Raw genomic sequence first — 14496 nt, 5'->3', positions numbered from 1 at the left:
TGAGTGGTTGGGGATGGGGGGGCAGAGCCCCCTCATCAGTGGGAGAGCAAAGTGGAACATAGAAACCCTGGCCTGGGTGTGGGCTGGGTCATCCTTTCTGGGATCAGTGTATATAGACTCCATTCTTCTATAAATGAATCTTTCGCTCCTTACCCTTCCTGTGTGGCCGCTTCTGTGAACCCAACAAAACCCTAAAGTAACAATGGCAGGTGTGGAAATGCTTTTTAAAAAAGCCATTCATAATTTTCTTTGCTAAAAAAAACTGCTGCTGCAATGTGTCAATCAACCATGGGCGGGTTTCTCCATCCTGCCAGCCACTGTGCGGCGTGCGCTGGTGTCAGCAGGACTCTCCATGCGCACAGCCGGCCAATGGGGTTTCCCATTGAGACCATCCCATGTCGTTGGGAAATCCACAGATGTCGGTGTGCTGCTGGCGAAGTGGAGCATCCCGGCAACGGAGAATCCTGGAGCATATCTTTAAAGTATCGATAAAATTAATTATAATCACATGACACCTCATTATCTGGTGCAAATAACATTGAGCCAGTGACAAAATAGATCACAGAAAAAGCTTGTAAAGCTATCAATCATGCAATGTTTTTCTTCCTGTGCACCTATTTTAACAAAATGAAGCCTTAATGGACTCTGATGGGCTCTCATTACTTGGCTGTTTATAAACAAAATATTTCCACACGTGCCATTGTTACTACAGGGTTGATTGGATCTATGCTGAATATTAACTGGGTGAATGGCTGTGGAAGGGTTATGTGTTGGCAAGGAGGGTGTGAGGGGCCATTGGGGATGTGTGGGGTGGCAGGAGTAGACATGGGGTGGGGAAGGGCTAAGACATTTTGGGGGGCCGTGAAGGTACAAGCCCCGGAGAAGCTGGCCAACTTGACGAAAACTGTAGGGAGCTGGGAGAGGGTTATTGGGTTATGGGGATAGGATGGAAGTGAGGGTTTAAGTGGGTCGGTGCAGACTCGCTGGGTCGAATGGCCTCCTTCTGCACTGTATGTTCTATGTCTATATCTATGACTAACCCCCGCAATAGGGCCAGCTAGACTGGGAATGCAGGGTGCAAAATCCCCAAACTGGATTCTGCCCACAATTTTTAAAGGTCCACAACTCTTCCTAAATCCAGCTCAACATTTAAGGTTAATATCATTCACGAGTCTTGAAAGCACGATTTGGGGGGGGGGGGGGGGCATAACAGTTTTAAATGGCCATCCTTCAAACTGCCTGCTTCGAAGAGAGTGCAGAAGAGGTTTCCAAGAATGTTGCCAGGGCTAGAAAAGTGTGGCTACGAGGAGATTGGATAGGTTGGGATTATTTTCCTCAGAACAAAGGCCAAGGGGTGACTTAACTGAGGTGTAAAAAATTATGAGGGGAAGAGGTAGGGTGGACAGGATAAAATTGTTTCCCTTGGTGGAAAGTTCTAGAACCAGGGGACAAGCTGCAGAAGGTGTAGAGGGGACACGAGGAAGAACTTTTTTTTTTACACAGAGGGCAGTGGATGTCTGGAATTCGCTGCCCGGGTTGGGGGTGGAGGCAAAGACCCTAAACACTTTATAAAAAGTACCTGGATCTGCTCCTTAAGTGCTGTAAGACACAGGGCTATGGACCGGGTGCAGGGAGGATGGGACTAGAAAGGGCACCTGGGTGAACTCGGGCTGGCATCGACAAGATGGGCCGAACGGCCTCCTTCTGCGCTGTAACTTTTCGATGCTTCGATGGAAATGGGCATTTTGTTATTTAATAAAACATACTGTGGATTAACACATTGAGTTTGAAATGTTTTAATCCAGCTGGCAGAATTGGCGCGGCCCTGCGGAGCAGACAGGCCGGGAATAGGAATCTCTGCCTGGGGAAAGAGGCAGGACGTGTGCGTCCGGTTCAGACGTGCTGCAATTATTATTCGCAGACGTAATAGTCATGCGTTGAAAATACAATCGCTTGGAAATCAGCGAGGGAGCGCAAAGCCCTTCCTGGTCCCCGGGGCGGAGTGCTCCTCCACACCAGCAGCTACATTGCACCTCGTATGTTTTGTGAGTGCTTTGTTGGGTTGGGTTTACCTCAGTTCCGCTGGCCCGTCTGCCTTCCCTCTCCCCGCCCAGTCTCCACTCTTGACAATCCGAGTGCAGGCATGCGATGACGTTGCAAGCCCGAGTGCAGAGAGAGAGAGCAAAAAAAAAGCTTCCTCCAGACGCCGAATCCAGGTCCACCCAATGTGAGGTGCGCTTCGTTCCTGTAGCCTCCAGTGCTGGAGGGGCTCGCCTAGCCTTGCGGCTCGCTGCAGGGGTGACTTTTTGCCCAAGTTGGAGACTTTTTGATTCACCCCAGGAATGGTAAGTTACAGAAAAGGGAAAGTTAAGACCCGAAAGTTTTGCCTGGCCTAGTTCAATAACTTGATTTACAGAATCTAGGTTGATCACGGATACGATTCCCTTAGTTGCCCCGGGAGTGCCTCAGTCTTTCAAAGCTTATCTATCTGGTTTACTGATCACTTGTGTGTGTGTGTGTGTGTGATCTGGTGGCAGTTCATGGGAATTTTATTTTCTACAGCTTGTGGTCTCATAGTATATGCCTCCCTCCGTTCCTCTTTCCAAAGTAAGTATACAAGTATGTTCTGTATAAATCCTTGCATTGATTTGAGGGTTTATGAGATATTGACGTTCAATGACATGTATTCACTGAGTGATCTGACCAACAAGTTCATGAGCAGAAACATTAATGTTGATGATCAGCTGAATATTTCAAGTAATCCATACTTTCTCTTCCCCAGATTATACCATGAATGCCATTGTTCTTCCATATTTGTTGGTGATACATTGATTCCTAGTAATTGGCTACTCGCCAAATTGCTGCGACATGCCACTCAGCTTCATTGGATCTATGCCGTCTCATGCCATTTATGTTTAGTCATGGGATGTGGATGTAGGTATTGATGCCAATGCCAGCATTTATTGGCCCTCCCTAATTGCCTTTGAGAAGGTAGTGACAAGTCACCTTCTGAAACTGTTCCAGTCCTGCAGTGTAGGAACATGCACAGTGTTGTTAGGGAGGGTACTCTAGGATTTTGACCCAGTGACAGTGAAGGAACGGCAATACATTTCCAACTCAGGATGGTGCCTGACTTGGAGGTGAACTTGCAGATGGCGATGTTCCCATGGGCCTGCTGCCTTTGCCTTTCTGGATGGCAGAGGTTGTTTGGAAGGTGCTGTTGAAGGAGCCTGAGTGAGTTACTACAGTGTATTTTGTAGATGGCGCACACGGCTGCCACTGTGCTCCAGTGATGCAGATAGTAAATCCAACAGTGATGGGTGGGGTGCCAATCAAGCGGGGTGCTTTATTCTGGATGCTGTTCAGCTTCTTTAGTATTGTTGGAGCTGCACTCAACATTCCATCACAATCCTGACTTGTGCCTTCTCGATGGTGGAGGCTTTGGGGAGTCAGGAAGTGAGTTACTTGGTGCAGAATACCCAGCCTCTGATCTGCTCTTGCAGTAACAGTATTTATGTGATTTGCCTGTAGTGAAGTTTCTGATCAATAATAACTGGAAGGTGGTTGTTGGTGAGGGATTCAGCTAGAGTAATGCCATTGACTGTCAAGAGTGACGGTTAGATTATTTATTGTTGGAGGGGCAGCATGGTAGCATTGTGGATAGCACAATTGCTTCACAGCTCCAGGGTCCCAGGTTCGATTCCGGCTTGGGTCACTGGCTGTGCGGAGTCTGCACATCCTCCCCGTGTGTGCGTGGGTTTCCTCCGGGTGCTCCGGTTTCCTCCCACAGTCCAAAGATGTGCAGGTTAGGTGGATTGGCCACGCTAAATTGCCCTTAGTGTCCAAAATTGCCCTTAGTGTTGGGTGACGTTACTGGGTTATGGGGATTGGGTGGAGGTGTTGACCTTGGGTAGGGTGCTCTTTCCAAGAGCCGGTGCAGACTCGATGGGCCGAATGGCCTCCTGCACTGTAAATTCTATGATCATTGCCTGGCACACGTGTGGCATGAATGCTACTTAGCAGAAGCCTTAATGTTCTCCAGGTCTTGCTGCATGAGGGCAGAAACTACTTCATTTTCTGAGGAATTACAATTAGGATTGAATACCATGCAATAAGCATGATGAAGCAGCTGAAGATGGTTGGACCTAGAATATCCTGCAGCGATCTTCTAGGGTTAAGATAATTGGTCTCCAATAGCCACAGCCACCTTCCTTTGTGCTAGGTATGACGGCAGCCAGGGGAGAGATTTCTCCGGCTTCACAATTTACCCTGATGTTTGTGGTTACACTATCCTACTGATTTGGATTACAGAACTGCTGGGCAGCAGAGTCATCAGGGGCAAATGTCAGAACTGCCCATTGGAAAAATAAGCTGCATATGACAAATAATAGCTTATTTGATGTTTTCTGTGCACGGGAATAAAGTATTAATTTGCTGGTATTGTGATATATTCAGTGATTAATTTAGATCAGTACCCTGATTCCACAGTTAACTTGTACTGTTCGCCAGTCTAGCTTCTCTGTTTATAAAGTAGAGGCCAGTATTTGCAAAATTCATTACACAATGTTCATAATTTTTACAATATATTAGATCAATTGTGAATGACACAAGTCTCCCTGGTATTATGATCCCAGACCAGACCCCAACAGTGGCTAGGATACTGGACAGAAACCCCAATGTTTTAATTTTGTAAAACTGTGAAAAGGATACCTCACTCCAGGAGTGATTTCATACAAAACAGAGATATGGTATATTTTTTTTTAAATATTTTTATTCTCCTTTTTTCACAATTTTTGTCCCGAATTTACACCCAACAACAATCAATAACCAACAACAAATATCTCAAACGCCATAACAGCAACAACGATCCCATCCTCCCACCATGTCCAGACATCAGCCTGCATGTTAACATGAACAAATGACAAAGAAAAAAAAAGGAATCAGGGATTACCCATAGCCATCTTCAACATACATAGCCCCCCTCCCCCCACACCCCACCCACCCTTCTCCCACCCTCCCCAACTAATGTTCGATGTTATCCAGTTCTTGAAAATGCGTGATAAATAGTGCCCATGACTTGTAGAACCCCTCCGAGCTTCCCCTCAGTTCGAACTTAACAGGTCCGCTCGCCACACCAGGGCACAGGATGAAGAGGCCGTTCTCCATCCCAGCAGGATCCGCCTTCGGGCGATCAACGAGGCGAAGGCTATGATATCTGCCTCCGCACCTATTTCCAACCCTGGCTGATCCGGCACCCCGAATATGGCCTCCCGGGGACCCGGGTCCAGCTTCACATGCACCACCTAAACGCCTCCTTCCAGTACTCCCCAAGCTTTGGACAGGACCAAAACATATGAACGTGATTAGAGCCCCCCCCCCCCCCCCCCCCCCCCCCCCGGCAACGTTCACACACATCTTCTACCCCTTCAAAGAATCAGCTCAGCCTTGCCCTCGTGAGGTGTGCCCTGTACACCACCTTCAGCTGTATCAGCCCCAACCTCGCACACGAGGTGGAGGCATTCACTCTCCGGAGCACCTCACGCCAGACCCCATCCTCTATAACCTCTCCCAATTCTTCCTCCCACTTCGCTAGAGATATGGTATATTGAAACAAACTTTATTATTAACACAATATTAAAATATCTTTAACATCACATAAGAAAATAGCTTACAAATACCCCTTAAACAATGCTAATCAATGCGGTGACACAATAACCTTTAACTGCTATCTTTATTTCCACTCAAACAACAAAACCACCTCCGATCCCAATACAATTTGCACTTAGGAATAATGGCTGTACAGAGATGTCTTGAATATTCCACTTTCAGAAAGAGTGATCTTTGGCGACTGCTTTAAAGGGAAAGACCTGAACCCTGTCAGAACAATGCAGAATCTTTGGCTGTATTTCTTCAGAAACCCTTCTCAGCTTGCCTTCCAGCCACAAACTAAAACTCTCCGAAAACCCTTAACACCTGACTGCTTAAACCCCTGGCTCCCCCCATTAACTACATCATTTTACAAACTGAACACAATGTCTCCAATTAACTGATCCCCAGGAGACCCTCTTAATATAAATAGAAATCCATTAGCCCAAACTTTTTACGATGCTTTATTTGCACCTCTAGTTCTAAAAAGCCGAGCTGTCTTGCAAACCAGGATTTTTTAAAACACTACTGCAGCAGTCATGCGCACACTAATCCAGGTGTTTAACCGTTTACCGTATCAAATACATATAATACAATACATCTGAAATTCCTACATTCATCGCGCTGGTGTGTATTTTTTCAATATTGTCCCCTTACTCCAGAAGCTGCTGATTTATGTTACAGCATGGCTTGATCATGGTAGTTTTCTGCCATTACATTATCCAAAAATATTGACATGTGAACTCCAAAGTGAGTGGTGGTGTTACCCTTTTGAACCATAGAGGGTGTTATATTCTGACCTATATCCTGTTCTTTTTTGATTTCCATCAAGTGTTATTTCCAGTGCTGATTTCTGGATAGCAGTAATGGAACCCTTGGTTTCTTTTTTTTCTCTCTTTAACTGGTAGCTGAGGCCAATTGAAACACTCTTGTAGCAAATAGATTAATAGCCTTGAGTTTGTACTTGGGTTCTTCATGAATTATATGACTCAGTACCAGAATGGGCTGTACATTTTCATCAAAATCTGGTTTTCGTTGGCATGCAGTGTTGACATCTTGATGTTAATAGACACGTTCTGCCTATAAAAGTTCAGGAACTTCACAAACCACTGTGCAAAAGTAATTGTGCATCTGGTTAAACCGGTCATATTGGATTCCACTTTCTTTTCGTAAATTAATGTTGCTGCTGCAGAAATTTCCGCAGTCGTGTCCTAACAACCAGGTTAATGTCTATAATTGAAACATTTCAAACCCTCAAATTGTGAGGTGTGACTTCCATAACTTGCTGCTTAATGCATATTAGTGCTTGGTAATTGGTGTGGAAATTGACATCGATGCACATTTACTCCCTGACGGAATTTGTGTTATTTCATTCAGGGTTGATAAACGTGTATCTGATCACTAATGTGATCAATGTTCATCACAGTATTGTGACGTACAGTCAGGAGGCAGCGTCAACGGGAGTCTTCCAACATTTAAGTCTCATTGCATCTCAGATATAATGTAGAGATGCAGGCGTTGGACTGTGGTCGGCACAGTAAGAAGTCTTACAACACCAGGTAAAAGTCCAATAGGGTTGTTTGGAATCTCTAGCTTTCGGAATGACCTCACCTGATGAAGGAGCTACGCTCCGAAAGCTGGTGATTCCAAACAAACCTGTTGGACTTTAACCTGGTGATCTCAGATTTAGGCAAGGAAGCCTCCTGCTGCTTTACCACCAGGGTACCCCTCCCCCCCCCCCCCCCCCCCCTCCTGCTGCTTTACCACCAGGGTACCCCTCCCCCCCCCCTCCTGCTGCTTTACCACCAGGGTACCCCCAGGGAACACCCCCCCCCCCCCCCCCCCCCCCCCCGCCCTCCATGATAAACTGAACTTGTAAATGCTGAAGGTACCCAGGCCACACTGTATTCCGGGTGGAAAACTTCAGCATCTATTAGCAAGGATGGATTGGTAGCATTACTACTGACCCGAGTCCTGAATGAAAGATCTGTCAGACTGGGCCGGTGTTTAGTGATCAGAGGGAAAGAAATGTTAGATTTTCGATTTGAGACTCGTTCATGACTGATTTAAGGTCCTCACAGGTACAGACAGTGATTATGAGTGAGAATAGATTTATTAAGTAACCGGTTAAACTATTCGGCACTTAATATTAGGTAGCCAGTCATCTACGACTCCCAGTCCTTGCCTCCCACTTAGCTGTGGCACCATCTCTTCAAGTGTTGAATTGGCTGATGATCTTTGATTCTTCTTGTCGGTGCACACTGATGTCTCAAAGTATTACTTTTATCCTTTTTCAGGATGCTGGTACCTTATCGTACTAATATATTACATTTGGGTTCCATCATTGTTCCCCTATGATCATTCAGTAAGCTAGCCTGATTGAAATAAAATTAACAGATTTGAGGACTCACAATTGTTTCTCTTGACCTTCCTTATCTCTGCCATTATTCTCAGTGCAGAAAAACATGGTTTTTCAATATTTAATCAGACAAAGGTTAACGTTTTGTCGAGCACAAACACTCCTACAAGTATATCAAAATCATATCAAATTATTATATTTACCAATTATTATATTCAGCAAGGCTTCATCATTTTGCTTTGTAGTTACACTTCTAATATTAAAAGCAGCATGTTACCACTGTGAATAAATGTTACCACATCTCATCTAAGCTAGAGGATTTCTACCCACGTTAATTACATTTCAGAAGTGCCTGCTTGTGCAGCCTTGAGTCTAAATACTCTTCCTCCCTAAGTTTACATGGACAGAATAATCAATTTGAATTGATACCTTTTGAGAAATGCTCTGCTACTTAGTCTTGTCATGTTTTTATAATGGTATAAAGGCACCATTCAGTAGGGATGGTGTAAACATGTTGTGGGTTCATTCATTCAGACTAGGCACATAAGAATGTAAAAACATGGACAGTAAACTTGAAGATGGCAGCAGGGCTGTGTCAGCTGTGTTCTGCTCACAGGCGAAAGTGAAACTGAGGCTGGATCACATGCCATACTTCCCCTCTAGTGATGGCATGCTGCCATCCCTTCAAAGGGATTTTTCTCCTTTACACTGTTTCATGGGGTGTGTGCATCACTGAGAAAGCCAGCATTTGACCATTCCGAGTTGCCCTTCACTGACTGCCTTTGTAGGCTACTTCGGAGAGCAGTTAAGAGTCAGTCACATTTCTGAGTCTGGAATGACATATAGGCCAAACCAGGTAATGGCTATGGCACAGTGGTTAGCACTGCTGCCTCACACCGCCATGAACCTGGATACACAGAATCACAGAATAATACAGTGCAGAAGAGGCCCTTTGGCCCATCGAGTCTGCACCAATGCATGAAAGACACCTGACCTGCCTACCTAATCCCATTTTCCAGCGCTTGACCCATAACCTTTCATGCTAAGACATGCCAAGTGCTCATCGTTTTTAAAGGATGTGAAACAACCTGCCTCCAACTCCCTCCCAGGCAGTGCATTCCAGACCATCACCACACCCTGGAGAAAAATGTTTTTCCTCAGGTCCCCCGTAAATCTCCTGCCCCTCACCTTGAACTTGTGTCCCGCCGTGACTGACTCTTCAACTAAGGGGAACAGCGGCTCCCTGACCATGCCCCTCGAATTTCAATTCTGGCTTTGGGTCACTGTCTGTGTGGAGTTTAAACGTTCTCCCCATGTGGGTTTCCTCCGGGTGCTACAGTTTCCTCCCACAGTCCAAAGATGTGCAGGTTAGATGGATTGGCCCTTAAGGTCCAGGGATGTGCAGATTAGATTATGTTGGAGATATAGGTCGCGATTCAGCGGAAACATTTTGTAAGTGTAATTTTGGGTGCGTTTGGCGGGATGTTTCTTGACGACCACGTTGGCGAGATCGCGGCCCATATTTGGCAGCACTTTGTGCCGAAAATGGGGGCCCCGTGAGATTCTCATCGTTATTGGTTGCCTCATTGTCTGATTCGCCAGGTTCACGCATCAGCTTCTCGCCGCTAACAAGAGAGAGTTTTTAAACGCTCCCTCACTACTCACTCCCAGTTAACACTCAAGTATAGGAGCGCACAGACCTGCTCCTCGCTTTTGGGATGCCGGCCTGGCCAGGCTTCTGGACTTCGAGGGGGTCGGGGGACCAGCAGCAGGGTCAGCAATGCCACCTGGGAGGCACAGGCAGTGACTGTCAGTATGGGCAGCATGTCCAGGTGTGATGTCCACAAATGCCACCTGCTATAGACCCCCCACCGACCCATCACGCATGAGTCAAAGCCCTCCCTTTGTCCCCACAAGAGAAGATAGCTGATATTAAGCAGCAAAGGGCCAAAACAGGGGACGGGATGCAAGAGATTCGAGCCCTCGCCCCGTGAGGAACAGGTCCTGGTGATTGTGGGGATGACCGAGGAGAGAGCAGTCACCGACAGCGAAGGCCTGCGCCACAGAGGTGAGGATCCACTGTCCCTCTACCCAGATGACCTTTCTTTATTTTATGTCAGACAAAATAATCCTTCCCTCTCACTGACCACATGTCCATTATCTCGCAGGATGAAGCCGGGCCATCCGGAATTGTTTTCCACCCCTTGCCACCCAAGGAGAGCTCCGAGGAGAGCAGCGGCGAGGCATCACAACTATCAACCCCATCTTCCGCCAGCACAGCGACGTATACCTCTGTGGGTGGCATTCGTAGACAGGGTTCGGGGGCAATATCTGGTGAGCACCATACAGTTGCTGATACATATCAGGTGGAGGCAGGAACATCCAGGGAGACACCAGTCGGAGGTCTGCTGGATCCAAGGACTCAGCTGGGTCCCAGTCAGATGCCGAGCCTCTGGTCAAGCTTCTCCCAGAGCTGGTGCAGATGATAGAACATAGAATTTACAGTGCAGAAGAAGGCCATTCGGCCAATCGAGTCTGCACCGGCTCCTGGAAAGAGCACCCCACCCAAGGTCAACACCTCCACCCTATCCCCATAACCTAGTAACCCCACCCAACACTAAGGGCAATTTTGGACACTAAGGGCAATTTATCATGGCCAATCCACCTAACCTGCACATCTTTGGACTGTGGGAGGAAACCGGAGCACCCGGAGGAAACCCACGCACACACAGGGAGGATGTGCAGACTCCGCACAGGCAGTGACCCAAGCCGGAATTGAACCTGGGACCCTGGAGCTGTGAAGCAATTGTGCTATCCACAATGCTACCGTGCTGCCCTTAGAACACAGGCATGACATTCTGGAACACAGGCGTGACATTCAGGAACACAAGCGTGACATTCAGGAACACAGGCGTGACATTCAGGAACACCGGCATGACATTCAAGAGGGGATGTCAGTGACATTCCAGAGACTGCATAGCCGATTGGTGGAGTTGCAAAGGTTTTGGGCACAGGAGATGGTGCCAACGATGCGTGGCACCGAGGCCAACACTGCTTGGGTGGCGACCACAGTGGAAAGCCTGCAGCATGACGCCCGCTTCTTGAGTGATGGTGTTTAAGCCATGGCCCAGTCTGTGTCGACCATGACTGAGGGCATCAGCATCACGTTCCTGTCACTGAGGGACATAGCTGAGGGCGTCAACACCATGGTGCAGACAATGGGGAGCCATCAGGACTGGCGGAGCCAGATGACTCACTCTAGCTGTTCTTCCATCCCATGAAGTACCCCAGGGCCCTGTGGGCACTGTCAGGGATGAGGAAGCACCGGAGGCCAATCCGGGGCCAGCCACCAAGGAGACGACAGCAGACTCCAGTTCTTCCCCTCCTGACACAGTACATCTCAAGGTCAGCAGGCAGAACAGGGTAGCACAGCAATGCCTGTGGCCACCGATACATCAGCCAGGGCTCTCCGGCTCCAAGCCCACTAGAGGACATCTGTCAAGGCTATCAAAGGCCACAGGGCTCAGAAAGCAGCAGGCTGCCTCCATCTCTGATATGCATCCTGAAGACACACCTAGATGTAGCACTAGACCACAAAAGATCAAGAGGAGCACTGAGTGGGCAGTGGGAGGTTCATTATCTGTAGTGAGGGTGAACGGAAATGTAAAATGTTCACTATAAAACATGTAGCACATGTGAAACCTCTGTTCCGTTAATCCTCACAGCGGGCCTTGTCTGCACCCCACCCTCTGTTGCCCACCGCTCCCCCCAACCCCCAGGCACAGTGGTCCAAGATCAAAAGCCCCCGATTCAGACCCCGTTCACAGGATAATGTGAGCGAGCTGTCAGCAGAAAGACAGGAGTCAGACTTTGGCACAAACTGAGGAGCACAAGAGCTTTCCTAACAGTGAGTTATCATCACTCTCCCGCTTTGTATATTAAGAACATAAGAACATAAGAACTAGGAGCAGGAGTAGGCCATCTGGCCCCTCGAGCCTGCTCCGCCATTCAATTAGATCATGGCTGATCTTTTGTGGACTCAGCTCCACTTTCCGGCCCGAACACCATAACCCTTAATCCATTTATTCTTCAAAAAACTATCTATCTTTACCTTAAAAACATGTAATGAAGGAGCCTCAACTGCTTCACTGGGCAAGGAATTCCATAGATTCACAACCCTTTGGGTGAAGAAGTTCCTCCTAAACTCAGTCCTAAATCTACTTCCCCTTATTTTGAGGCTATGCCCCCTAGTTCTGCTGTCACCCGCCAGTGGAAACAACCTGCCCGCATCTATCCTATCTATTCCCTTCATAATTTTAAATGTTTCTATAAGATCCCCCCTCATCCTTCTAAATTCCAACGAGTACAGTCCCAGTCTACTCAACCTCTCCTCATAATCCAACCCCTTCAGCTCTGGGATTAACCTAGTGAATCTCCTCTGCACACCCTCCAGTGCCAGTACGTCCTTTCTCAAGTAAGGAGACCAAAACTGAACACAATACTCCAGGTGTGGCCGCACTAACACCTTATACAATTGCAACATAACCTCCCTAGTCTTAAACTCCATCCCTCTAGCAATGAAGGACAAAATTCCATTTGCCTTCTTAATCACCTGTTGCACTTGTAAACCAACCTTCTGTGACTCATGCACTAGCACACCCAAGTCTCTCTGAACAGCGGCATGCTTTAATATTTTATCGTTTAAATAATAATCCCGTTTGCTGTTATTCCTACCAAAATGGATAACCTCACATTTGTCAACATTGTATTCCATCTGCCAGACCCGAGCCCATTCACTTAACCTATCCAAATCCCTCTGCAGACTTCCAGTATCCTCTGCACTTTTAGCTTTACCACTCATCTTAGTGTCATCTGCAAACTTGGACACATTGCCCTTGGTCCCCAACTCCAAATCATCAATGTAAATTGTGAACAATTGTGGGCCCAACACGGATCCCTGAGGGACACCACTAGCTACTGATTGCCAACCAGAGAAACACCCATTTATCCCAACTCTTTGCTTTCTATTAATTAACCAATCCTCTATCCATGATACTACTTTACCCTTAATGCTATGCATCTTTATCTTATGCAGCAACCTTTTGTGTGGCACCTTGTCAAAGGCTTTCTGGAAATCCAGATATACCACATCCATCGGCTCCCCGTTATCTACTGCACTGGTAATGTCCTCAAAAAATTCCACTAAATTAGTTAGGCATAACCTGCCTTTAACGAACCCATGCTGCGTCTGCCCAATGGGACAATTTCTATCCAGATGCCTCGCAATTTCTTCCTTGATGATAGATTCCAGCATCTTCCCTATTACCGAAGTTAAACTCACTGGCCTATAATTTCCTGCTTTCTGCCTACCTCCTTTTTTAAACAGTGGCGTCACGTTTGCTAATTTCCAATCCACCGGGACCACCCCAGAGTCTAGTGAATTTCGGTAAATTATCACTAGTGCATCTGCAATTTCCCTAGCCATCTCTTTTAGCACTCTGGGATGCATTCCATCAGGGCCAGGAGACTTGTCTACCTTTAGCCCCATTAGCTTGCCCATCACTCCTTCCTTAGTGATAACAATCCTCTCAAGGTCCTCACCTGTCATAGCCTCATTTCTATCAGTCGCTGGCATGTTATTTGTGTCTTCCACTGTGAAGACCGACCCAAAAAACCTGTTCAGTTCCTCAGCCATTTCCTCATTTCCCATTATTAAAACTCCCTTCTCATCCTCTAAAGGACCAATATTTACCTTAGCCACTCTTTTTTGTCTTATATATTTGTAAAAACTTTTACTGTCTGTTTTTATATTCTGAGCAAGTTTACTCTCATACTCTATCTTACTCTTCTTTATAGCTTTTTAGTAGCTTTCTGTTGCCCCCTAAAGATTTCCCAGTCCTCTAATCTCCCAGCAATCTTTGCCACTTTATATGCTTTTTCCTTCAATTTGATACTCTCCCTTATTTCCTTAGATATCCACGGTCGATTTTCCCTCTTTCTTCCGTCCTTCCTTTTTGTTGGTATAAACCTTTGTTGAGCACTGTGAAAAATCGCTTGGAAGGTTCTCCACTGTTCCTCAACTGTTCCACCATAAAGTCTTAGCTCCCAGTCTACCTTAGCTAGTTCTTCTCTCATCCCCTTGTAATCTCCTTTGTTTAAACACAAAACACTAGTATTGACCCGCTGACACTAGTATTGACCTGCTGACACTGCCGACACAGCTGCATCACTCTGGAGTGATGTTACACAGACTTTTGGAGGATGGAACAGGGTGTTCGGGGATGGGGCAACGTGATTGGGGGGGGGGGGGGGGGGGCAGCAAATGGAGGGGTAGGAGGGAAATGGGGTGGTGGGAGAAGGAGGGAATTGTGGGGGAGGGGGAAGGAGGGAATTGAGGGGGGCATTGAGCCGCAGGACACAGCCTCGTCCTATGAGAATCTGGAAACGATGAGGGCCTCCCTGGTCTTCCGGGCTTATCGGACCCTTGCTGC

At 47.0% G+C, this 14496-nt stretch overlaps 1 protein-coding gene and 1 long non-coding RNA gene across 2 annotated transcripts in view; one reads left to right on the top strand and one right to left on the bottom strand.

The window, feature by feature from the left end:
• Nucleotides 1-210: 210 nt before the first annotated feature.
• Nucleotides 211-2136, bottom strand: LOC119971900. Its single transcript, XR_005461942.1, has 2 exons — nucleotides 2073-2136; nucleotides 211-475 (listed from the first exon to the last, which is right to left on the bottom strand). It is a non-coding gene; the product is annotated as an uncharacterized LOC119971900 (long non-coding RNA).
• Nucleotides 2137-2156: 20 nt separating this feature from the next.
• Nucleotides 2157-14496, top strand: part of LOC119971899 (uncharacterized protein C11orf24-like) — a 92954-nt gene continuing 80614 nt past the window's right edge. Inside the window, exon 1 of the mRNA XM_038808189.1 lies at nucleotides 2157-2345. The gene's annotated coding sequence lies outside the window, so the exon portion shown is untranslated. The remainder of the gene's footprint in view (nucleotides 2346-14496) is intronic.

This window comes from Scyliorhinus canicula, chromosome 9 (assembly GCF_902713615.1).
Source record: "Scyliorhinus canicula chromosome 9, sScyCan1.1, whole genome shotgun sequence".
Classification (NCBI taxonomy): Eukaryota; Metazoa; Chordata; class Chondrichthyes; order Carcharhiniformes; family Scyliorhinidae; genus Scyliorhinus; species Scyliorhinus canicula.
The sequence above is the reverse complement of the archived record's forward strand: the minus strand, read 5'-3'. Positions and strand labels throughout refer to the sequence as shown.